At 43.5% G+C, this 24,836-nt stretch overlaps 1 protein-coding gene and 1 non-coding gene across 2 annotated transcripts in view; one reads left to right on the top strand and one right to left on the bottom strand.

Moving 5' to 3' along the window:
- Positions 1-24,836, top strand: part of FUT10 (fucosyltransferase 10) — a 61,485-nt gene that overhangs the window by 20,690 nt on the left and 15,959 nt on the right. The window lies entirely within an intron of this gene.
- LOC119929074 lies at positions 2,088-2,225 on the bottom strand. The gene has a single exon (XR_005451217.1). It is a non-coding gene; the product is annotated as a small nucleolar RNA SNORA7 (small nucleolar RNA).

The following is a 24,836-nucleotide window of genomic DNA, read 5'->3' as shown; positions in this document are numbered from 1 at the left end:
CTGCCAATATTTGTCATGGCAGTTGTGTTCCAATCATCATTCTAGCAGTTGGATATGATCTCAACTCTAAATCAGATAGAACTGGCAGCCAAGAATTAATGTCAAGATAATTAATTTCAAATGAATTGAAGCATACAAGCCTATTCCATAGATATGTTCCAGGACAAGTAATACTGCAGTTTACTTTTAGCCATTCTGGGAAAAGTTAAGTAAAAATGTTTGCTTCCTCTTCCTTACTTGTATGGGAATGCAAAATTTGGGATAGAAATGGGCCGCCATGGTGGTGGGAGGGAGTGGCAGACTGCAGACTTCTAGACTGTAAGCTCCTTTAGGGCAGGGAATGTATCTACTAAGCTCTGTTATATTGTGCTCTTCAAGCACTTACCGCAGTGTTTTGCACACATTAAGTGCTTGGTAGATATAATGGATTGTCATTGTGGGCGGAGGATGTATCTGTTTATTAATCTATCGTACTCTCCCAAGTGCTTAGTATGATATGATGCTTTGCACACAGTAACCACTCAATAAAATATGATGGAATGAATGGATGAATGATTGAATGGTGGGAGAGTTGTTGTGGAAGGAGCCGTGCCTAAAAAGGAGCAGCCAGCTCAAGCAAAGCCATCAGAGACTGCTGGATTGGGGAGCTTGGCTCAAGAGAGTCAGAGATGGGGATCCAGTTCTCCTGGCCTCTTCCCAGCCCTCAGGTTTGTGTAGGCTTTACATTGGAAAGACGGAACACCTCCTCCAAGAAGCCTTCCCAGACTAAGCCCCTCCTTTCTTCTCCCACTCCCTTCTGTGTTGCCCTGACTTGCTCCCTTTGTTCTTCCTCCCTCCCAGCCACACAGCACTTATTATCTGTAATTTATTTATTTGTATTTATGTCTTTCTCCCCAACTCTACTCTGTAAGTTCGTTGTGGGCAAAGAGTGTGTCTATTGTTGTATTCTCCCAAGCACTTAGTAAAATGCTGTGCACACAGTAAGTGCTCAATAAATGCGACTGAATGAATGAATCCATTATGATGAACCAAGCAGGAATGAAAGGCAGGGAGTGACTATGATATTCATTGATCCCAGTGTTCGTTATTCAGTCAAGTGACAAATGGGCAAAAGTGGTACAGCTGCCCTTGATTAACTGCTCTTCTATGGATTTTATAAATGGAATTGCTGTTCCACAGTCAAAAGTGCGCAGATTCTCTGACACAGTGGTTCTCTGACTGCTTTGCTGGGTAAAATGGTGCTGTGTAGTTTTATATTCCTAACTTTCTCTTCTGCTCCTAATCACACCTCTAAGCATTTAAGTGAAACAGCATGGACTAATAGAAAGGGCATGGGCTTGGGAGTCAGAGGACCTGGATTTTAATCCCGTCTCTGCCACTTATAATAATAATAATGATAGTAATAATAATAATGGCATTTATTAAGTGCTTACTATGTGCAAAGCACTGTTCTAAGCACTGGGGAGGTTACAAGGTGATCAGGTTGTCCCACAGGGGGCTCACAGTCTTCATCCCATTTTACAGATGAGGGAACTGAGGCCCAGAGAAGTGAAGTTACTTGCCCCAAGTCACACAGCTGACAGTTGGCGGAGCCGGGGTTTGAACCCATGACCTCTGACTCCAAAGCCCGGGCTCTTTCCACTGAGCCATGCTGCTTCTCACTGAGTCATGCTGCTTGCCCACTATATGACCTTGCACAGTTCACTTCACTTCTCGGGCCCTCGGTTTCCCCATGTGTCAAGTGGGGATTCAATACCCATTCTCCCTCCCACTTAGACTGAGAGCCCCTTATGGGACACGGATTATATTAAACCTGATTATCTTGGGTCTATCCTAGTGCTTAGCCCATAGCAAGTGCTTAATAAATCTAGTCTTATGCTATCAAGTTGTCTCCGATCCATACCGACACCATGGACACATCTCTTCTGGAACCCCCCACCTCCATCTGCAATTGTTCTGGTAGCGTATTCATAGAGTTTTCTTGGAAAAAATACAGAAGTATATTACCATTGCCTCCTTCCATGTAGTAAACTTGAGTTTCCTTAATTCTCTCCCTTGAAGCCACTGCCCAGCACAGGGAATTTTTGACTTGTAGCCGATTGCATTCCACTCACTAGCCACTGGCCAAGCTAGGAATGGAATGGGTAGGCCTCTGCTTGACTCTCCCTCCCGTAGTTGAAACTAGTAGAATAGTGGAAACTCTCCAGGTGCAACCCTGAGAGGGTTGCTTAATAAATACCATTGTTATTATTATTTACCCTTCATCTTTTGAAGGACAAGCATTTCAGTGCCTCAAGCAACAAAGCATTAAGTGATGTTGTTGCTAAATGCTACCTGGATTTCACCACAATGAACTTCCATTTCAATCAATCAAATGTATTTATTGAGTGCTTACCATGTATAGAACACTGTACCAAGTGCTTGGGAGGGTACAATATAACAAAGTTGGTAGATATGTCCCTGGCCACAGTCCAGAGTGGGAGACAGACATTAATATAAATAAGGAAATTACAGAAATGCATATAAGAACTGTGGGGCTGAGGGTGGATTGAATAAGAGTACAAATCCAAGTGCAAGGATGACAGAATGGAATGGGAGAAGAGAAAATAAGAGCTTAGTCAGGGAAGGCCTCTTGGAAGACATGTGCTTCCAATGTGTAGTACCTTGTCAGATTCATAATACAATTCAGTGGTTTCTCTTTGGACACATAAGTGCCCTAATACAAATTTTGCTGCCTATTCAGTACATTGTTCAAGGGTCTCAGGCCTATTCCTTCAGTTTTATGTTGACAGCTTTACACAAACATTGATGCATAAAAACATAATGATGGATATTCATTTCCCCATCTGTTACTTGAAAATTCTGTCAGTATGTCCCTGATCGCTAAATATTTCACCTCCATAGGTTTGGGCATATTAAACATCTAATCCCCCAAATTATTGATGACTATGTATTTAACCTTACTGCCAACCACGTTCACCATGCAGGTCACCGCTAATTAAATATTTCTTTTCCAGAAGAAATGGAAATCCAAATTTTAGTATACATTTGGCAGTCAAATCAGTCATTCATGGAAATTGCAATTTCTAAATATGTAACCCTGAATTCATTCTTTACTAGCACTTTTCCAGATGGAGGGCTCCTAGTCAGAAACTCCATAAAAATCATCCACTTATTAAATGGTATGCCAGCTTCAACCTTCTTTCAAACATGGAAAGTTTCAAGTTTGTAGACCAAGCTGGAATCAGGCTCCCTTCTCACAAATGTCTTGTTGCTCCTTGCTGGACAGTGAGCTATTCCAAGTGGCTCATTCCCCTCTGTCAAGGCCCAAGAAGGCAATCTATTTCTCCAGGGTAGATCATCAATTTCTCTAATGTAGACTGTAGATTTTTACATTGTAGAGCTCTGCTTCAGTCAGGGCCTAGCTCAGCCCAAGCCCAATGGGCTTGGCAAAATTTAGATTTCAGGGCTGCAAGACTGAACTGTCCAACTTTTTTTCAGGACAGCTTAAAGGGATCATAGCTCCTTTTGATGTCTGCTAGACCCTTCCAGCTGTGGGTCCACTGTGGCAGAAGATATGAAGGGTCTGTTATAGTCTCAGCCCTTCTCCCTTTCCCCCCTCCCCCTAGGGACTGCTGCCAGCTCTAAATTTTGAGTTCTTGTGGGAGAGCCATGGCTTAGACAGGAGCAGCCAGCATGAGCAAAGCTGTCAAAGTCTGCTGGACTGGGGAGAGTGGGTAAAGAGAATTAAGGGGATCAGAGATGGCGGGGGTGTGTGTGAAGGTTTAATAACAATAATTGTGGTATTTTTTAAGCACCTACTATGTACTGTACTAAACTCTGGGGTGGATACAAGCAAATTAGGTTGGACACACACAGTCCCTGTCCCACGTGAAGCTCACAGTCTCAATCCCCGTCTTACAGATGAGATACCTGAGGCCCAGAGAAGTGAAGTAATTTTTCCCAAGGTCACACAGAAGACAAGTGGCAGAGCCGGGATTAGAATCCATGACCTTCTGACTCTCCCAGGCTCTATCCACTATACTATTCTGCTCTTCTACCCCAAAATCCTGAAAGACCCCACCTGTAGGTCAGGCCAGCATCAAGCAGAATTCAGATAAATTTGGGCCAGACAAAGGCAGTCCCCTTGCAAAAGCAGTATGGCCTCTCCAGATGGAGCAGAGTGGAACTGATACAGAGTTGAGGTTTAGGGGAGAAGCGGAATAAACCTTTGGTCCAATGTAATCCCTGACACCTGCCCCAGGCTTTGAGTCAGATCCTGCCCTCACATGCTCCTGCTCAGTTAGCAACATCATAAAATATGCATCTCTGACCCAGGCACCATTTTTACAAGCTGTTACTAAAGCTCTGGCCCAATTAAACCAGCATGAGAATATTTTTTTACCCTCCTTTTTAACAGAACTCCCTGATTGATCTCCAGCTTCCATTCTTTTGTTTCTTCCCTCATTAGTAATGGAACATAAATGACCGTTATCTCCTTTTTGAGATCTTGACAACTTATTACATATCTGTAAACAATTATCACAGAATCACAGGCTCAGTGGCACCGGGAGATCATTCATACTATGTCCCTTTTCCTGTGTGCCTTGGTCACCTTTCAGGATCCCTCCCACAATGCCAGATGTTGCCATTTCAATATTCGTGCACACACTCCTGAGCTTACTCACAGATGTGTGGGATTTTTTTCATTGAAAGGAACACAGGAGACAGTGCCTGGTATGTGGGCCACACTTTGCCCAAAGACTGCTCTGTGTTTCCTTGGTGCACCTCAGAAAAGGGACTCGACAGTCTCCCCCAGCCTCAAAGAACCCAAATTCCCTAAATTTGTAGCCTATTGTAATGCCAGATCTCTCTAGAGTTATATCCTCTCTTAGACATGCAGGTGGTGGTCTATGACATGCAGAAAAGTGTTCTATCTTAACTCAGGAAGCCTGGTCAGTTTCCTTTGTAACCATCTGGCCCCAGATGAAACGGTAGAATGTTTGTGCCAAAAGGAGTTACTTTGGACAAAGTAAAAGAAATAGGATAATGGGATTGGAATGATTTTAAATACAGAACCTTGACTGTTGATCCCTGCTACTCCCTTCTATTCAGTCTTCGTTATTCTTTCCAAGATCATGCAGGCCTGTCTAGACAATAGCAGTTTAAATCTCTCAGCCAGGAGTTGAACATTGTCTAAAAGAGGTAGTTAGCAGTGCCAAAATTAGGTTTCTGACAATCACTACACTCTCTCAAGACAGGTTTGGGCATGTGGAGTCCTCTTTCCTTTCCTTTAATTTGCCTCTTCTGCACCACCACTGCCACCATGTTCTTTCAACTCAGCTCTCCATGTTCCTGATCAGGATAAACAAGTGAGTGAACCTGGTGGCATTGGCAGAAACCCTAGCCCAGGAACCCTTCCACAGCCTTTACCACATTCATTTAGCTGAGTTCCTTGATCAGATGTTGAGGTCAAGCAAACATTGTGGCAGTAATGGTGGTGCTTTGGGAAAGAATAGCATCATGCAGTGTGACCTAGTGGAAAGATCTTGGACCTGGGAGTCAAAGGACCTGATCCCTAATCCTAGCTCTGCCACTTACCTGCTGCATGCCCTTGGACAAGTCACTTAACTTCTCTGTGCCTCAGGTCCCTCACCTGCAAAATGGGGATTCAATAGCTGTTCTCCCTCCTACTTAGACTGTGAGGGACCTGATTATCTTGTGTCTACCCCAGCTCTTAGTACAGTGCTTGGCACATAGTAAGCACTAAACAAATACTACAATTATTATTAAAGAATACATTTTAAAGGAAGGCAAAATGCTGCAGAAACACACTCCCCTAAATGCATACACAAACACACACTGGAATCTACATTATAATCCTGATGACTGGCTGTGAGAAAGCATTTGATCACTTGAGCATTTAGTTAACATCTCTACAGGATTTTGAGATTTTGGAGAACAGACATAGTATTGATACAGAGAAGAGGCACTCCTAGCCAGGTGGAAATTGCAAATTGGTCATGATGAGCCATTGCCTGGAATTGTCACATTTTCCTCGTAATAGAAGAGTTTGGAACATGGGTACGTAGACTAAGTGTGCCTGCTGGTTTAGCAAGATTTTTATTTTTATAGTCCTTGACAATGTTGGGAAAGTACATAAATGCTTGGAACCAGGTTGGCCTGGCTAAACTGGTCAGCTTTTCTTGCAATCAACACAGCTGTTCTTGCTCTGCTACTATTCATTCATTCAGTTGTATTTATTGAGCGCTTACTGTGTGCAGAGTACTGTATTAAGCACTTGATCCATACTAGGACCAAGAATACTGGGGAATTTTTACCCCACGCATCTCTCCTCCTTTTCTCGCAGTTGTCAAGAGGTAAAGTGAATGGTTATAATCTAAGTGTTCCAATGCTCCAGTTTCCAAAGAGAATAGCATAATCAGTGTAGGCATAGGTACCATGGATTATCATCCTGACGTTTCAAATGAGACAGCTGAGGCTCAGGGAGAGCATATGCCCTGCTCAAGGTTTAGTCTCTTTCTGTAATTCATTTTAAATGTCTGTCTCCCTATCTAGACTCTAACATCCTTGAGTTCAGGGATTGTGTCTACTAGCTGTATAGTATTGTATCCTCTTAAATACCTATTAAAATGCTTCACACATAAGTCCTCACTAAATACCATAGATTGATTGAGTAAAACTTACGAATGTTAGCATTGGAAATGGAATTTTCCCCAGGCAGGAATGATATCCACTAAATTATAAACCAGTGTAGAACTGCTTAGCCCTTCTTTTAACTGCATAAATTTCAATTATTCCATGAACAGTGAAATAATCCTGTAAAATATTCTCCCAGAGAATAGACTGTGAACTCCTTATGGGGAGGGAGCATGTCTACCAACTGTTCTGTATTGGTTTTATTCAATTGGATTTTTTAATTGGAATTTGACCTCTTCATGAGCAGTGAATGTGTCTATTCTTATATTGTACTCTCCCAAGCACTTAGTACAGTTCTTTGTACACAGTAAGTGCTCAATATGATTTAATGAATAATAATAATAATTATTATAATATTTGTTAAGCACTTACTATGTGCCAGGTACTGTTCTAAGCTCTGGGGTAGATATAAGGTAATGAATGAAAGAATGCTTGTTAAGTGCTTACTATGTTCTAGGAACTGTACTAAGCACTGGTTTAGATACAAGATAATTAGGTTGGAGACAGTCCCTGTCCCATATTGGGTTCAGTCTGTTGAAGGGAGGAGGATTTAATCCCTCTTATAGCTGAGTTAACTGAGGCACAGAGTTATGTGACTTGCCCAATGTCACATAGCAGAGAAGTGGCAGAGCTGAGATTAGATCTCATGCTCTTTCCACTAGGCAATTCTGCTTCTCAGGTGTTCTCTCCCAAGTGCCTAGTACACCACACAGTAAGTGCTCAACAAATACCACTGATGGATTGATTGAATACTCTGTAACATATTGAAAAGCTGAATTTGTAAAATCAGAGGTTCACTATATGCTGGCCAAACCTCTCCACTCTTTATAAACCATCTCAGAATCCCTTATCCCAAGGTACAAAGCCTGGGATTGAGTCAATACCCCCTAATTTCAACCCCAGGCTTTGGCATGGAAAAGTGACAACTCTGGACTAGTAAACTACTTAATAGTGAGGGGAAACTCCAGGGCTCTTTCCCTCTATTACCTAACTCCACAGGGAAAAATACTGGAAACATTTCTCTAACACACATGGTCTTCGTTACAGCAGAAAGAACTTTTCTGAGTGTGTTAAACATTTACATGCCAGAGAGTAGCATAAGATGCAGACATAACCTCCTCAGCACCCTATGGTAAATAGCTGCCAATTAGGATCTGCAAGAGGAAGGTATAATGTAGGACAGGGGTATCAAAACGATCCTCAGCTCTTGGTCCCCATAGCTTCCTATTCTCAGTCAGCAGTTTATTTGGTTGTATTAGTCTCCGTTGCCTGGATCAGTGAACTGTTTTTGAGCCTAAAATGAGCTTAAGCTTATTACCATTGAAGGTACTAGTGATCCCAGCACTTGGAACAGTGCTTTGCTTATAATAAGCACTTAATAAATGCCATCATTGTTGTTATTATTATTAAGATGCTAAATCTATTGGGCCCAGACAAAACGTGGTTTAGGATTAATTGGTAAGAATGATCTTTTAAATTGTGTAATATGTTTTAAGAAGTTAAACCCATAGAAACCTTTTCATTTCAGAGAAGAGCTGATTGGTACATGCCTCTTTGTTCTGTGAGATGATCTGTTCTTAGTCCAGACCCCTGTGGAATCCTTAAGGGCAAAGCTCTCCTAGGGATGTCGGGCAAAGGATGGGAAGAGGTTCTTCTCCTACTTCTCTCATCACTCCTTCTCTGTTTCCTTCACAGGCTCCTCCTCTGCCTCTCAAGCCCTAACTGTGAGAGCCCATCAAGGCTTAATTCTGTGTATTCTTCAATTCTCTCTCTCACTCCTTTGGGGAATGCTCCCAGAGGTTCAACTACCATCTCTGTGCTTATAGTTTCCAAATCTACATCTCCAATGCCAACCTATCCCCCTCTCTGCAGTCTCACATTTCTTCCTGGCTTCAGGACATCTCTACTTGGTACTTGGAGATGTCAACTTCCCTTGCAAATTCTCTCCTCTCCAGGCCACTCCCTCACACTTTCCCATCACTGTGGACAACACCACTATCATTTGTCTCACAAGATCGTGACCTTGGCATTATCCTTGACTCGTCTCTCTTCTTATTCAGTCACCAAATATTGGCGATTCTGCTTCCACCGCATCTCCAGAATTCACTCCTTCCTCTATATCCAAACTGCTAACACACTGGTTCAAGCACTTGTCATATCTTATCTCTACTACTGCATTAGCCTCCTCATTGACCTCATTGACCGTCACCAAAACCTGCCGGTTTCAGCTCCGCAACATTGCCAAGATCCGCCCTTTCCTCTCCATCCATACCGCTACCCTGCTCATTCAAGCTCTCATCCTATCCCGTCTGGACTACTGCATCAGCCTTCTCTCTGATCTCCCATCCTCGTGTCTCTCGCCACTTCAATCCATACTTCATGCTGCTGCCCGGATTATCTTTGTCCAGAAACGCTCGGGACATATTACTCCCCTCTTCAATAATCTCCAGTGGCTACCAATCAATCTGCGCATCAGGCAGAAACTCCTCACCCTGGGCTTCAAGGCTCTCCATCACCTCGCCCCCTCCTACCTCACCTCCCTTCTCTCCTTCTACAGCCCAGCCCGCACCCTCCGCTCCTCTGCCGCTAATCTCCTCAGCGTACCTCGTTCTCGCCTGTCCCGCCATCGACCCCCAGCCCACGTCATCCCCCGGGCCTGAAATGCCCTCCCTCTGCCCATCCGCCAAGCTAGCTCTCTTCCTCCCTTCAAGGCCCTACTGAGAGCTCACCTCCTCCAGGAGGCCTTCCCAGACTGAGCCCCTTCCTTCCTCTCCCCCTCGTCCCCCTCTCCATCCCCCCATCTTACCTCCTTCACTTCCCCACAGCACCTGTATATATGTATATATGTTTGTACATATTTATTACTCTTTTTATTTATTTATTTATTTTACTTGTACATATCTATTCTATTTATTTTATTTTGTTAGTATGTTTGGTTTTGTTCTCTGTCTCCCCCTTTTAGACTGTGAGCCCACTGTTGAGTAGGGACTGTCTCTATAAGTTGCCAATTTGTACTTCCCAAGCACTTAATACAGTGCTCTGCACACAGTAAACGCTTAATAAATACGATTGATGATGATGATGATTGACCTCCCTGCCTCCAGCCTCTCCCTTTTCCAGTCCATCCTTCATCATTTTTCTAAAAAATCATTCTGCATATGTCTCCCCACTCTAGTGCCACCAGGGCTGTTCATCCACCTCTGCATTAAGCAGAAACTCATCACCAGCAAATTCAAGGCACTCAATCAGTGACCTTGGCATTAATTAATTAATTATCCTGGTTTCTCATCCTCTAGAATTCAGCCCACACACTTTTTTCCTCTACTCACCAACCTACCACTCACCAAGTCTTTTGATCATGCCTCAACTTGTAGTTAACCCCTTTCTCACTCCCTCCCTCTTGCCTGGAACTCCCTCCCACTGCCCATCTGACAGGTCAACACTCTCCCCATATTCAAAGCTCTATTGAAATCATATTCCCAGAAGCCTTTCTGGGCTGAGACATCATCCCCACACCCTATTTTCCCTCCCTACTGCTTCTCCCATGCATTTAGTATCAAACATTCAATCCATAGTATTTATTGAGAGCTTTTATGTGCAGAGCACTGTATTAAGCACTTGGAAGAGTACACTATAACAGAGTTGATAGATTCCTTCCCTGGCCACAAAAAATGAACAATCTAGAGACGAGCTTACAATCCTACCCAGTAAGCACTTAGATACTCCCCTTCACAGTCCTGCCCTCCAAAACACTTTTGGACATATCTGTATATTAGGTTGCTTCCCTTACATGTAATTTATTTTAATATGTCTTCTCTTTTAGACTGTGAGCTTCCTGTGGGCAGGGAACATATCAATCAATCAATCAATCAATCAATCGTATTTATTGAGCGCTTACTATGTGCAGAGCACTGTACTAAGCGCTTGGGAAGTACAAATTGGCATCACATAGAGACAGTCCCTACCCAACAGTGGGCTCACAGTCTAAAAGGGGGAGACAGGGAACAGAACCAAACATACCAACAAAATAAAATAAGTAGGATAGAAATGTACAAGTAAAATAAATAAATAAATAAATAGAGTAATAAATATGTACAACCATATATACATATATACAGGTGCTGTGGGGAAGGGAAGGAGGTAAGACGGGGGGATGGAGAGGGGGACGAGGGGGAGAGGAACGAAGGGGCTCAGTCTGGGAAGGCCTCCTGGAGGAGGTGAGCTCTCAGCAGGGCCTTGAAGGGAGGAAGAGAGCTAGCTTGGCGGATGGGCAGAGGGAGGGCATTCCAGGCCCGCGGGATGACGTGGGCTGGGGGTCGATGGCGGGACAGGCGAGAGCGAGGTACAGTGAGGAGATTAGTGGTGGAGGAGCGGAGGGTGCGGGCTGGGCAGTAGAAGGAGAGAAGGGAGGTGAGGTAGGAGGGGGTGAGGTGATGGACAGCCTTGAAGCCCAGGGTGAGGAGTTTCTGCTTGATGCGCAGATTGATCGGTAGCCATTGGAGGTTTTTCAGGAGGGGAGTAATATGTCCAGAGCGTTTCTGGACAAAGATAATCCGGGCAGCAGCATGAAGTATGGATTGAAGTGGAGAGAGACACGAGGATGGGAGATCAGAGAGAAGGCTAGTGCAGTAGTCCAGATGGGATAGGATGAGAGCTTGAATTAGCAGGGTAGCGGTTTGGATGGAGAGGAAAGGGCGGATCTTGGCAATGTTGCGGAGCTGAGACCGGCAGGTTTTGGTGACGGCTTGGATGTGAGGGGTGAATGAGAGAGCGGAGTCGAGGATGACACCAAGGTTGCGGGCTTGTGAGATGGGAAGGATGGTAGTGCCGTCAACAGAGATGGGAAAGTCAGGGAGAGGACAAGGTTTGGGAGGGAAGACAAGGAGCTCAGTCTTCGACATGTTGAGCTTTAGGTGGCGGGCGGACATCCAGATGGAGATGTCCTGAAGGCAGGAGGAGATGCGAGCCTGGAGGGAGGGGGAGAGAGCAGGGGCAGAGATGTAGATCTGGGTGTCATCAGCGTAGAGATGATAGTTGAAGCCGTGGGAGCGAATGAGGTCACCAAGGGAGTGAGTGTATATTGAGAACAGAAGGGGACCAAGCACTGAACCTTGGGGAACCCCCACAGTAAGAGGATGGGAGGGGGAGGAGGAGCCTGCAAAAGAGACTGAGAAAGAACGACCGGAGAGATAAGAGGAGAACCAGGAGAGGACGGAGTCTGTGAAGCCAAGGTCAGATAACGTGTTGAGGAGAAGGGGGTGGTCCACAGTGTCAAAGGCAGCTGAGAGGTCGAGGAGGATTAGGACAGAGTATGAGCCGTTGGATTTGGCAAGCAGGAGGTCATTGGTGACCTTTGAGAGTGCAGTTTCCGTGGAATGAAGGGGACGGAAGCCAGACTGGAGGGGGTCGAGGAGAGAGTTGTTGTTGAGGAATTCTAGGCAGCGCGTGTAGACAACTCGTTCAAGGAGTTTGGAAAGGAATGGTAGGAGGGATATAGGACGATAACTAGAAGGTGAGGTGGGGTCAAGAGAGGGTTTTTTTAGGATGGGAGAGACATGGGCATGTTTGAAGGCAGAGGGGAAGGAACCAGTGCAGAGTGAGCGGTTGAAGATGGAAGTTAAGGAGGGGAGAAGGGATGGAGCGAGAGATTTCATAAGATGAGAGGGAATGGGGTCAGAAGCACAGGTGGCCGGAGTAGCACTTGAGAGGAGGGAGGAGAGTTCTATCAATGTTGTTGTATTGTACTTTCCTAACCACTTAGTACAGTGTTCTGCACAATGTAAGTGCTCAATAAATGCCATTCATCAAATAATTGATGAGGGATGAAGGTGAATAAGATGAGTAAAGAAAGGAAGAGAAATTGAGAAATAAAGTGAGGTGCTTCAGAAAGACTATCAAATGTTTGTAGTTTTAAGGGAGAATATCCTGGAATTTTAAGATCCTGCGAAGGAATATAATCATTTACTTTAGGAAGCAGATGATGACAATTGAAGTAGAGTAAATGAATTAATGAATGTCCATGAAATTTAGTCAAAGAGTATGGTTAAAGGTGTTGGTCATCTGGTTTGCACCTAGTTTTTTGTCTAAGGTTTGTACCCATCTTTTGACCCTGAGCCTAAACTTTTAGTTCCTCACCAATCTTAAAGCCAGAAAATCAAGCTGGCTGATTGATGTAGTCATTGATTGATTTTTGGTGTATTATGTTAGTTAAGAAATGATCAACTATTTGCTAAAAACACTGTGCTGAGCCCTGGGGCAGCTCATTGTGGGAAGAGACCAGGTCTACCAACTCCCCCAAGTACTTAGTACAATGCTCTGCAAGCAGTAAGAGCTTAATAAATTGATTGATTGATTAATATGTGACTATCAATTTGGACCCAGGTCCACAAAATGCTCCATCTATAAGAATTTTATCACCACTTTTGTGTCGTGTTCTGGAAATAGGAGGGTGGGTGGAGAAGGGAGTGCAGCCTCTTCTCCCCTGTGGACTCCTTGCCCAGGAAAACCTAAAGTGAAAGAGGAAATTTGTTGTCCAAGGGAGTATTCGGCATCACAGATTAGAGAGTGGTTCATCCCCAATTTATAGTGCCTTTCCTCCAGAAAGCACAAGAGGGCGATGTTTACAACAAGACTTTTCTCGCCAGAGTGTCACAAAACGGGGCTTGTGAAATTCACTGTGAACCATCCTTTCTGTTAGAACCATATTATTTAGTGTCCGAACCATCCTACTTAGCCCTATGATGATTCTTCTTTTTTTATAAAAAAATGAAATACATTTGAAAGTTTTGATTTCACCGCCCAGAATTATCATCATCATCATCATCGTCAGTGGGTGCAGAGAATTCCTTGTTTTATTGTTATCAAGACATAGTTGGGGTTTATAATATATAGTACAGAGGAAGGAGAAAGGCAGGATAAGTGTGTAGGGAGCCAAGCATGGGGACAGATGTTGGTTTCAAATTAAGTAATAATAAAAATTTTGGTATTTGTTAAATGCTTACTTTGTGCCAGGCACTGTACTAAGCACTAGGATGGATACAAGCAAATCAGATTGGACACAGGGACACAGTCCCTGTCCCATATGGGGCTCATAGTTTTACTCCCCATTTTACAGATGAGGTAACTGAGGCCCAGAGAAGTGACTTGCCCAAGATCACATAGGAGACAAGTAGCAGAGCCAGGATTAGATCCCATGAGCTTCTGACTCCCAGGCCTGTGCTCTATCCACTACTGCTGCTTCCCATAATGTTAACATTAACCCTTGTTAATAATGTTAATTATAATGAGCCCAGTTCTCCTTGAGAAAGTGCTCAGTTTATTGAGTTTAGGACCCCTAAGTAGCACTGAGACATAGCAGAAATCCTAGGATGCATTAGGAGCAGGCAAAGGGTAGGCAAGCTGTGGTCCCAGTGATTGTACCAGGAGGGGATCATTACACTCTCAGCTTCAAGGCTCTCCATTACCTCGCCCCCTCCTACCTCACCTCCCTTCTTTCCTTCTACAGCCCAGCCCGCACCCTCCGCTCCTTTGCTGCTAACCTTCTCACTGTGCCTCGTTCTCGCCTGTCCCGCTGTCAAACCCTGGCCCATGTCCTCCCCCTGGCCTGAAATGCCCTCTCTCCGCACATCCACCAAGCTAGCTCTCTTCCTCCCTTCAAAGCCCTACTGAGAGTTCACCTCCTCCAGGAGGCCTTCCCAGACTGAGCTCCCTCCTTCCTCTTCCCCTCCTCCCCCTCCCCATCCCCCCACCTTACCTCCTTCCCCTCCCCACAGCACCTATATATATGTAGATATGTATATATGTTTGTTCATATTTATTACTCTAATTTACTTGTACATATTTATTCTATTTATTTTATTTTGTTAATATGCTTTGTTTTGTTTGTCCCCCCCCTTCTAGACTGTGAACCCGCTGTTGGGTAGGGACCATCTATATATGTTGCCAACTTGCACTTCCCAAGTGCTTAGTACAGTGCTCTGCACACAGTAAGCACTCAATAAATACGAATGAATGAATGAATGCTGTGCTAATGGCCATTTATTGGACATTATTTTGTGGTGTGAGAGGGAGCTGGATTGCAGTAGCTATTGGGGCAATTGGATCCCAAGGTGTGATTCTCCTTGGAACAAGGTCAAACCCTTTTAAAAAGGAATGCAGGAGATAAGAAGGTTTTCTTCCTTCCACAGTTCCAATGAGAACCTTGGTGAACTGTAGCATGTTGTGCATTTTGGAAGGGTGTTCATCATCATCATCAATCGTATTTATTGAGTGCTTACTATGTGCAGAGCACTGTACTAAGCGCTTGGGAAGTACAAATTGGCAACATATAGAGACAGTCCCTACCCAACAGTGGGCCCACAGTCTAAAAGGGGGAGACAGAGAACAAAACCAAACATACTAACAAAATAAAATAAATAGAATAGCTATGTACAAGTAAAATAAATAGAGTAATAAATATGTACAAACATATATACATATATACAGGTGCTGTGGGGAAGGGAAGGAGGTAAGATGGGGGGATGGAGAGGGGGACGAGGGGGAGAGGAAGGAAGGGGCTCAGTCTGGGAAGGCCTCCTGGAGGAGGTGAGCTCTCAGCAGGGCCTTCAAGGGAGGAAGAGAGCTAGCTTGGCGGATGGGCAGAGGGAGGGCATTCCAGGCCCGGGGGCAAGCAAAGAACACAAAATGCCACATATGAAACATATGGCAAACCATCTCAACCTAGTGCCAAAACTAAGTGAAGTGGAATCCAGCACCTGGGCGGTCAGCCCTTGCTCCTCAGCGTCGTGGCTACTGAGCAGCCGCCACATGTTCTCCATGGTTGCCCTCCGGGGCCCAAGATCGCCGCTGTTCATTAGGTACAATCTTGAGATTGAGGCTAACCATCTTTAAATCAGAGAAAGTCAGCTATGTATCGCTAGATGCAGGAGTCCAGCTTTCTATGAAGTGGTGAAAACTGACAGTCTTGGTAGCCAGGGACAAAGTAGGACCAGTGACGATTCCTCTGGGTGTAATAAGTACTGCCCCAACCCACCCCTCAAAATTCTAAAATTCCAACCCCCTGCATTTTCTTCTCCATATATGAGTCACTTCAGTAGATTAAACATCCCCCAGTAGTTAGTGTTTGCCTACAAGTTTCATTTCCATGAAAATTTGATTGAAAATGGATCTGAAATTTTTGGGCCATTAAGGCAACTCTGTGTTTGGGGAAAATGAGGAGGGAGTCCTTCCCTTGACCCGAATGGTGGCTTCTGGGAAAACTAGCATTTATTTTACCCTGTGCAGAAGTGGCCCTGTGAGAGAAGTATCATTGACCTCATAGGCTAAAAACTTCATTGTTTAGGGGGACATGTTGCTTAGGAGGATGGTTTCCATCTAGAATGAACAGGGCCAGGGATATGCATTAGGTAAGAGTGGATTTCATTAACTAAGTGTTAGTATTAAAAATAGATGTTGAAATATCTTCATGTTAGAGGTGTAGATTTCTAAGTGTATTTGGCAATACATGTGTGTGTGGGGGGGTGCGTGGCAGGGGTATGTGTGAAATGTAAGAAAATAGAAGTCCTGATGTCAAAGGTTAAAATGTGCAAATCAAAATTCAGGTATTGTCCATGCAGAATAGAGCCACTGATGCATTTGTGCTACTAGTAGGTATCTTGGCAAATGTAATAAAGCTGCTATATATTTCAAAGCTCTCTTGCTCAGCAAAATGAAATCCACTTGTGCATAATTTAAAGCTGCCCATGAGATAGTATTTCCAGATGGAGCTTCTTTTTGCATATATATTTTTGGTTGTAAATTGAATGTGTGGGTTTTTCACCCAGGAATTTGTGATCTTATAGTCTACAGAAACTAGACGATTTGCAAAGGCAAATTAGTGTAACATGAAGCCATTAAATGAAGGTTAGAACAAAAGCATCCCATTCTGTGTATGTGGTGGGCAACAGATTTAGTGAAGAATAAAAGTATTAGTTACAGATTTATTCTTGCTCAACTTTCAGCAGAGCCGGGGAGTGTGACTGCTTTAATTTTGCTGATCTCTTCCTTCCTCTTCCTTTTCTTCTGATTTTATGGTCCCACATCTTAGTTCACTTGTGTGTATTGTATCACCAATCCTGTTGAAATTCACATAACATCATTCACCAGTGTTAATCCTTTAATTCCTTTTGTACACGTCTAAAGATCTCTCTGTGGTACCATTGGTTTTCTTGAGTGAAAGTTGAAAATGACTAGGTGAGGATTCATTTTCCAACCTTGGCATCTAAAAGGCCCAGACTGTAATGCCCAGAGGCCATTGCCCTGATCATTATTGCACAGAGGGGACTGACTCAATCTCAGGAAGCCTCAGTGAAATTGATCTCCAGAGTGGCCATCCGTCAAGGAAGGCTGGCCTCAAGCCTCTGGCCCAAGAAGATGGTGGTGTGCAAAATATGTTAACGAGTGCCAACCCTTCTCAGATTGCACTTGATGGAGCTCAGCTCCCTCGTGTCAGAGATTTCCCAACATAAACTGTACCAAAAGTTCAACTGTGTCCCAGACTTTATTGCATACCTACAGGCTGGAGATCCGATGTGTTCTCTTTCCATTTCCCAACCGGGAAGTAATTTGGAGAACATGCTTAGCAATATGGGTGCTACAATAACAATTCCTTTGCTGGCTTACAGAACTCGCAAACATTTGGCACGCATATACAAACACATACATCCGCACCCAGAAAACTCAGGAGAACTGCCCTCTGCCAAGTATGCATCAAGTGGGATACTTTTCTGGCTTTTCACTTGAATGGTTTGCAATGCATGTTCATTTAGGTCTCCCCCTGAGCTATTTAAAAAGGGGCCCCTCTTTTCTTGGTGGCTGTGTTCCCTCACTCCATGCATCACCACATCCTTTCATGTAGATGCTTTGCTATAACCCCTCTTGTCCAGTAACAAGGCACAACCCCCTCCCCCTGCACTCCCCTGGGTAATTCTGTCCAAGATGAACCAACCTGGCCTGGGTTGGTATGAGATATCCGAACCACCAAATTCTTGCAGGAGAATATCAGAAATCCAGACTGTCAATCAGCCAATCAATCAGTGGTATTTATTGAGCCCGTACTGTGCACAGAGCACTGCCTTAAGGGATTGCACAGATCACTTGAGGGGAAAGGCAGGCAGGAGCAGTGGATTGGGATTCATGATGTGCCAAACTTTTAAAATCGGCCTGGTCCGGTGGAACTGATCTAATGTTGGATCCATCTTTCCAGGGATTGAGGCCATCCCTGAAAGTAGAATGGAAGGAGAAATGAGTTCTCTGAACTGATTGGGATTTGCGGAGGAACTAGGAGCACTTTATAGGCCTTGGGGTGAGAGGCATAGATTCTGTTGCCCTCCCACGTATTGATTACTATCAGAAGAGCAGTGGGGAGCAATGTAGCCTAGTGGAAAAAGCATGGGTCAGGGACCTGGGTTCTAATCACTGTTCTGCCACTTGCCTGCTGCATGACATTGGGCAAGTTGCTTAACTTCGCTATACTTCAGTTTCCTCATCTGTAAAGTGGGAATTCAATACCTGTTCTCCCTCCAACTGAGACTATGAGCCCTACATAGGACAGGGACCACGTCCAACTTAATGAATGACCTGGATATACCCAACATTTACAATGGTGCTTGATACTTAGTAAGCACTTAAGAAATACTATAATAATAACGGAATAAATCCATATGAGCTCCCTGCTATAATTGCAAAGGAAGCATGCCAGCCTCTAAGGGATGACTTAATTTGATGTTTTGAATTAGTATTGACTTTTGAATCAACAATTGCATTATTGTCACTAAGTACATTGTCATATTACAGTCATTACAAATTTATTTGAAAGAGCAAAAATGAGGTGGGGTGGTACATAAAATGCTTGCAAACACTTCACAGTGTGCTGCGTCCCTCCTGCCTGGTCACTTGTGGCAATCCATGCCTCAGCGGTTGCCTGGCTGGAAGGGGCAAGAGAGTGGAAGTGGCACAGTGTAAACTGCTACCACTATAATTGGTTCCTTCAGGCAGGATCTCAATCTCAAAGTCTTCATGACTGAACTGAAGTTCAACTAGGGTATTTGACAAGCAACTCCACTATTTGAGAAAGTAGCTGGTTTTGGTCTGCTACCATGTTAATCCAATCACTTACCCTATCCTGTCTTGACTACTCCTTGCTACTCCAGCCTCCTTGCTGACCTTCCTGCCTCTTGTCTCTCTCCACTCTGCTGTCCACATCATTTTTCTACAAAATCATTTAGTCCATGTTTTCCCTCTCCTCAAGAACTTCCAGTGGTTGCCCATTCACCTGAGCATCAAACAGAAACTCCTCACCATTGGCTTTAAAGCACTCAATTACCTTACACCCTCCTACCTCACCTCACTACTCTCCTATTACAACCCAGCCTGCCCACTTCACTCTTCTAATGGTTACCTTCTTACTGTACCTCAGTCTCATTTATCTGGCTGCTGACCTCTTTCCCATGCCCTGCCTCTGGCCTGGAACCCCTTTCCTCCTTATATCCAACAGAGAGTTACTCTCCCCCAGCCTTCAAAGACTTATTGCAAACACATCTCCTCCAAGAGGCCTTCCCTAACTAAGCCCTCCTTTCCTCTTCTCCCACTCCCTTCTGCATCACCCTGACTTGCTCCATTTATTCACCATCCCTGGCTCCAATCCCACAGCACTTATGTACGTATCTGTAATTTATTTATAATAATGTTTGTCTCCCCTTCCAGACTGTAAACTCACTGTGGGCAGGGACTGTGTCTGTTATATTGTACTTTCCCAAGTGTTTAATATAGTGCTCTGCCCAGAGTAAGCACTCAATAAATATGATTGACTGACTGACTGGTCTAATTTTGAACGAGTGTAGGATACTTATAAGTCTAAAGTACAGATTTACTTTAGTTTTTCATAACTGAAATGGCAAGTGTAGAGGTGCCAGGGCTTTGAATTGTCAATTTTGGAGGTACCAGGGCTGATTCTAGACAGCCCTGCCAATGAATAAATTCTGTCCTTTCCTGTTTTTTTCTTTTTATAATGGTATTTATTAAGCTCTTACTATGTGCCAGGGACTGTACTAAGTACTGGGCTAGAGATGAGATAATCGGGTTGTACACAGTCCCTGTCCCACATAGGTACCACAGTCCTAATCCCCATTTTAAAGATGAGTTAACAGGCACAGAGAAGTTAAGTGACTTTCCCGAAGTCACACAGCTGGAATTAGAACCCAGGTTTTCTGACCCCCAGGCCCTGCTGTTTCCATTAGGCCCCACTGCTTCAGCTTCTGATTCTTTTCCTTCCTCAGCTTCCTCTCCCTGCCTGAGAAATATCATGTGTTTGGAAATTCCATGTAGAGGGAGTTCCTGAGTGGAAATCTAGTGCTAGGAGTAAATACATTAAGGGAAGCCAAATGGATAACAATGGAGCAGAATGTACCCAAGGACAACAAGACACCCAGTCTCATAGGAAATCATCAATCGTCAGCGTCAATGGTATATATTGAGCACTTACCACATGGAGAACACTATATTAAATGCTTGGGAGAATACAATACAACCAAGTTGGCTGTTATGTTCCCTGCTTACAGTGACCTACATTCTAGATGGGGAGACAGGCATTAATATAAACAAATAATTTATGATGTAGAATTTAAGATATGTACATAAGTGCTGTGGTGTTGAGAGTGGGGTGAGTATCAAGTACTCAAAGGTCCAAGTGCATAGATGACACAGAAGGGAGAGGGAACTGGGGGAAAGAGGGCTTAACTGGGATGGCCCTTGGAGGAGATGTGACCTTAATAATGCTTTGAAGGTGGGTGTAGTGATACTCTAGTGTATATGGAGGGGTAGGGAGTTCCAGAGTAGAGGGAGGATGTGGGAAAAGGTGTCATCAGTGAGGTAGTTGAGCTTGGGGCACAGTAAGTAAGATGGTGGTACAGGAGCGAGGTGTGCGGGTTGGGTTGTGTAGGAAATAAGGTGGATGAGGTCAGAGGAGGCAAGGTGATTGAGTGGTTTAAAGCCAATGGTAAAGAGTTTCTGTTTTATATGGCGGTAAAAGGTTTTTGAGGAGTGGGAAGTCGTGGACTGAATATTTTTTTAGAAAAATGACCCTGGCAACAGAGTGAAGTATGGACTTGAATGGGAAGAGACAAGTGGCTGGGAAGTTCTCAAAGAGGAAGATGCAGTAATCCAGGTGGAAAGTCCTTATAAATTATCATTCTACTCAGGGTATTTATTAAGCACTTACTACATGACAAGCATTAGGAGAGATACAAGACAATCCAATCACATGCAGTCCCTGCTCACATGAGGTTCATGGTCTAGGAGGTCCAGAGACCAGTTGTCTCTTTGTTATTTTTCATTGTCTCAGGAAACCAAACCACAGATTAAATGACTTTCTGACTGCTATATGGTAAGACAGGCACAGAACTGGAATTAAAACCCAGGTCTCCGAAATCCCATTCCTCTGCTTTTTCTGTCAGACTATTTATAGTTGAGGGATTTAGGGGGACAATCGGAGAATTGGAGTTGGAGGCAGGAAATAGGTCTTGTATGTCTGTTGTATCTTCCTAAGTATTTAGTGGCACGTAGAGAAGCAGTGTGGCATAATAGAAAGAACACAAGCCTAAGATTCAGAGGACATGGATTCTAATCCTGATCCAACACTGGTTTTCTTGTGACCTTGAGCAAGTCAGTTCCTTGTGCCTCAGTTTCCTCATCTATAAAATGGAGATTTAGTGCCTGTTCTCACTCCTACTCAGACTGTGAGCCCCATTTGGGATAGAGATTGGGTCTGACCTGATTAACTTGCATCTACCTGAACAATTAGTACAGTGCCTGTTACATTGCAAATGCTTAACAAATGTTACACATATTTTTATTAATAGTACAATGTATTTCATTCAACAAGTGGTCAATAAATACCATTACCATGACTACTTACCTCTTATGTTGTTCATCTTATACCTATCTTTTCTTCCAGAAAATCACTTCAAAGGATTTAATCTCTCAAATTGGCAATGCATTTTAAAAATTAAAGTGATGTAGTTTGTGCTTCACCAAGCAGAATTGACTTTGATATGTCTCCAACTTGGCTTTTCATATCTTAATTAAATAAAAAGAAAGAATCAAACTAAAAAAAAGCTATTCTTTCTAGTATTAAAGCTGCAATGTATGAAAATGGTAACCCTGCTCTCACAGTGACCTCTCATTTACATCTGAAATGATTTTTAGCAGTAAGGTCAATAACAGACATTCACCTCCTAGTGCCCAGTAGTTCTGCTTTTGTAGTCTAAGTGCTTAGTACAGTGCTCTGCAAAAAGTAATCAGTCAATAAATATAATTGATTGATTGATTAAATGATTGACTATGAGGCTTAATTCCAAGGCATACTTTGCTTGGGGATGGAGATTTTTTTTTTCATGGTATCTGTTAAGCACTTACTAATGTGTCCGCCCCACCCCCACCCCCCCAGCCTCCCCTCCTTAGACTGTAAGCTCGTTGTGAGCAGGAAATATGTGTTTATTGTTGTATTGTACTCTCCCAACTGCTTAGCACATTGCCCTGCACACAAGTGCTCAATAAATACGATTGAATGAATGACTATGTGCCAGGCACTCTACTAGTACTGTACTGAGTACAGTGCTCAAATGCTTAGTACAGTGCTTTGCACATGGTAAGTGCCCAATAAATATGATTGAATGAATGAATGAATGTACTAAGCACTGGGGTAGATAAAAGCTAATCAGGTTGGACACAGTCCCTGTCCCACGTGGGGTTTACAGTCTTAATCCTCATGTTACCGGTGAGGTAACTTTGGCCCAGAGAAGTTGAGTGACTTGCCCAAGGTCACACAGTGGGCAAATGATGGAGCCGGAATTGGAACCTTAGTCCTCCTGTCTCCCAGGCCAGTGCTCTGTTCACTAGGTTATGTTGCTTCTCTTCACCATGAAACCTCCGTTTAAGTCTAAATATGAAGCCCTTTTTAGAAAGTTACACTTCTTAAAGTTGAATTTCCTCAGTAGTGTTGTGAAGGAACTGGGAGATAGGCAGCTGTTTGTCATTATCCTACTTATGATTTCCCTATATGGTTATTGCACGTTGATGTTTTCCTAAAACCTATGTTATTTTTCTGCATGATCAGCTGCATTTTACAGTTGAGACTGAAACACACAGATGTTGTATGCCTTGCCCAAGGTCACACAGCAAGTCAGGATGAGAAGCATACTTAGAAACCCCAATCATATTGCTCCGTCTGGGCCGATTTATTCATCCATTTGTTTTAGCATGTGCTTTCCGCTGAAGAACTCAAGGCATTTTTCCAGTTCATCCTTCCTCTCCATTCTGGTGTGTGCTATTCCTTGGGAACTTGTAAATTGCAGTCTTGTCTCCAACACTTCTTGAGGTCCAGGATTGGGTCTAGCATCTATATTGTATTAATACAGTGTTCTGCACAAAGCAAGTGCTCAATAAATGTCACTGATGGATTGATTGAGACTCTCCTTTCTCTTGAGGAGAGTGCTAGCTATGGCCTTTCCAGGCCCAGAAGGGAAAAAAGACTCCTTTTCTTTTCTCCCATATTCTTCCTCTATCCGGAAAGGGAGAATACAATTCCTGCTGCTGACTGGTTCAAGTTCCCCGAGATCTGAGTCTTCCCCCCACTCAAAAGCCTGCTAAAATTCCATCCCTAATCAATTACACCCCAAATTGTATCCACCCTTCGGCAGCCGAGAGAGAGAGAGAGAGAGAGAGAGAGAGAGTGTATATAATATAAATTTCCATTCTCAGGACTTGTGCATATATGCGTATTCAACTGAATATCAATTTTATCTATTCTGATTCCACTACTTATGACTATTTCTTTATCTCTTTCCCCCAGTCAATCAATCAGTAGTATTTATTGAGCACTTTGTGCAGAGCACTGTACTAAGCACTAGGAAGATTACAGTAAAATTACCAAACGTAATCCTTGTCCTCAAGCATCTTACAGTTTGAGGGGGAGACAGACATTAAGATAAATCTCAGATATGAGGAAGCAATAGAGTATAAAATTATGTACAGTCTCCCATGTGTGATGGGAGAAGAGAGTGGATATGCACTAATTAGGAGAAAGAACTGATTGCCATAAAGTCAGTGGCCCTGATTTCTGCCTGATGCAGAGATGAATGGGCAACTGTTGCAGGTTTTTTGAGGAGTGGGAAGATATGAATAAAACAGTGTATTAAGAATGTATTTTGGCAACCAAGTGAAGTATGGATTGGAGAGGACAATGATCAGAGGCCAGGAGATAGGTGCCCCGTCCAGCATCGTGGCTCTTTGGATGTAGAAGGGGCAGATTATGAAAATGTTGTGGAGGAATAGCCAATAGGATTTGATGACAGACTGAGTGCTCAATAAATAGCATTGATTGATTGATTTGGGGATTTGAAGATGGTCAGGAAGGGAAAAAATTGTGGCAGACTTTTATATGGTGAGAAGGGTTATGTTCATAGGTACAGGTGGAGGAGCTAGCTCTTGAGAGAAGACAGAGGAGGATTTTGGGGTGGTAGTGGATTGAGGTGAAGCAGAGAGCTTGAGGAGCCTCATGATGGAATATTTTGATTTTTTAATTAAAGTAGTTGGCAAGCTCTTTATAAAAGTTGGGGAGAAAGGTCAAATAGGGAGTTTTAGGAAGGAGTTACTGATTACTTTGTATATATCCCATGTGGGACAGGGACTGTGTCTGACCTGATTACTTTGTATGTACCTCAGCATTTAGAACAGTGCTTGGCACATAGTAAGTGCTTAAAAATGCCATTCAAAACATTTCAAAGGGTACACTGGGTGGCTGGGCTTCATGACAAAAACCCCTACTCACTTTTCAGGTGATGAGGCTGGGGATTGGAAGGCTACTTGGATCATGCTTAGTTTGTGAACTTTTGTCGGCAGAAATTTCCATCGACTGCATCATCGTCTGTGGTAATGACATCCTATGAAAATATTTTTTTCCCTTTCAAAGTTCTGCCAGAAGTTGATTCTGCATAAACCTGAAAGAAAATTTAAAAGGAAATCTATAGAAAAGTCATCTACACCTCATACTCTGCCCTCCTTCTATTCTGCCCTTATTTACT

Source organism: Tachyglossus aculeatus, chromosome 5, assembly GCF_015852505.1.
Source record: "Tachyglossus aculeatus isolate mTacAcu1 chromosome 5, mTacAcu1.pri, whole genome shotgun sequence".
NCBI lineage: Eukaryota > Metazoa > Chordata > Mammalia > Monotremata > Tachyglossidae > Tachyglossus > Tachyglossus aculeatus.
The sequence above is the reverse complement of the archived record's forward strand: the minus strand, read 5'-3'. Positions and strand labels throughout refer to the sequence as shown.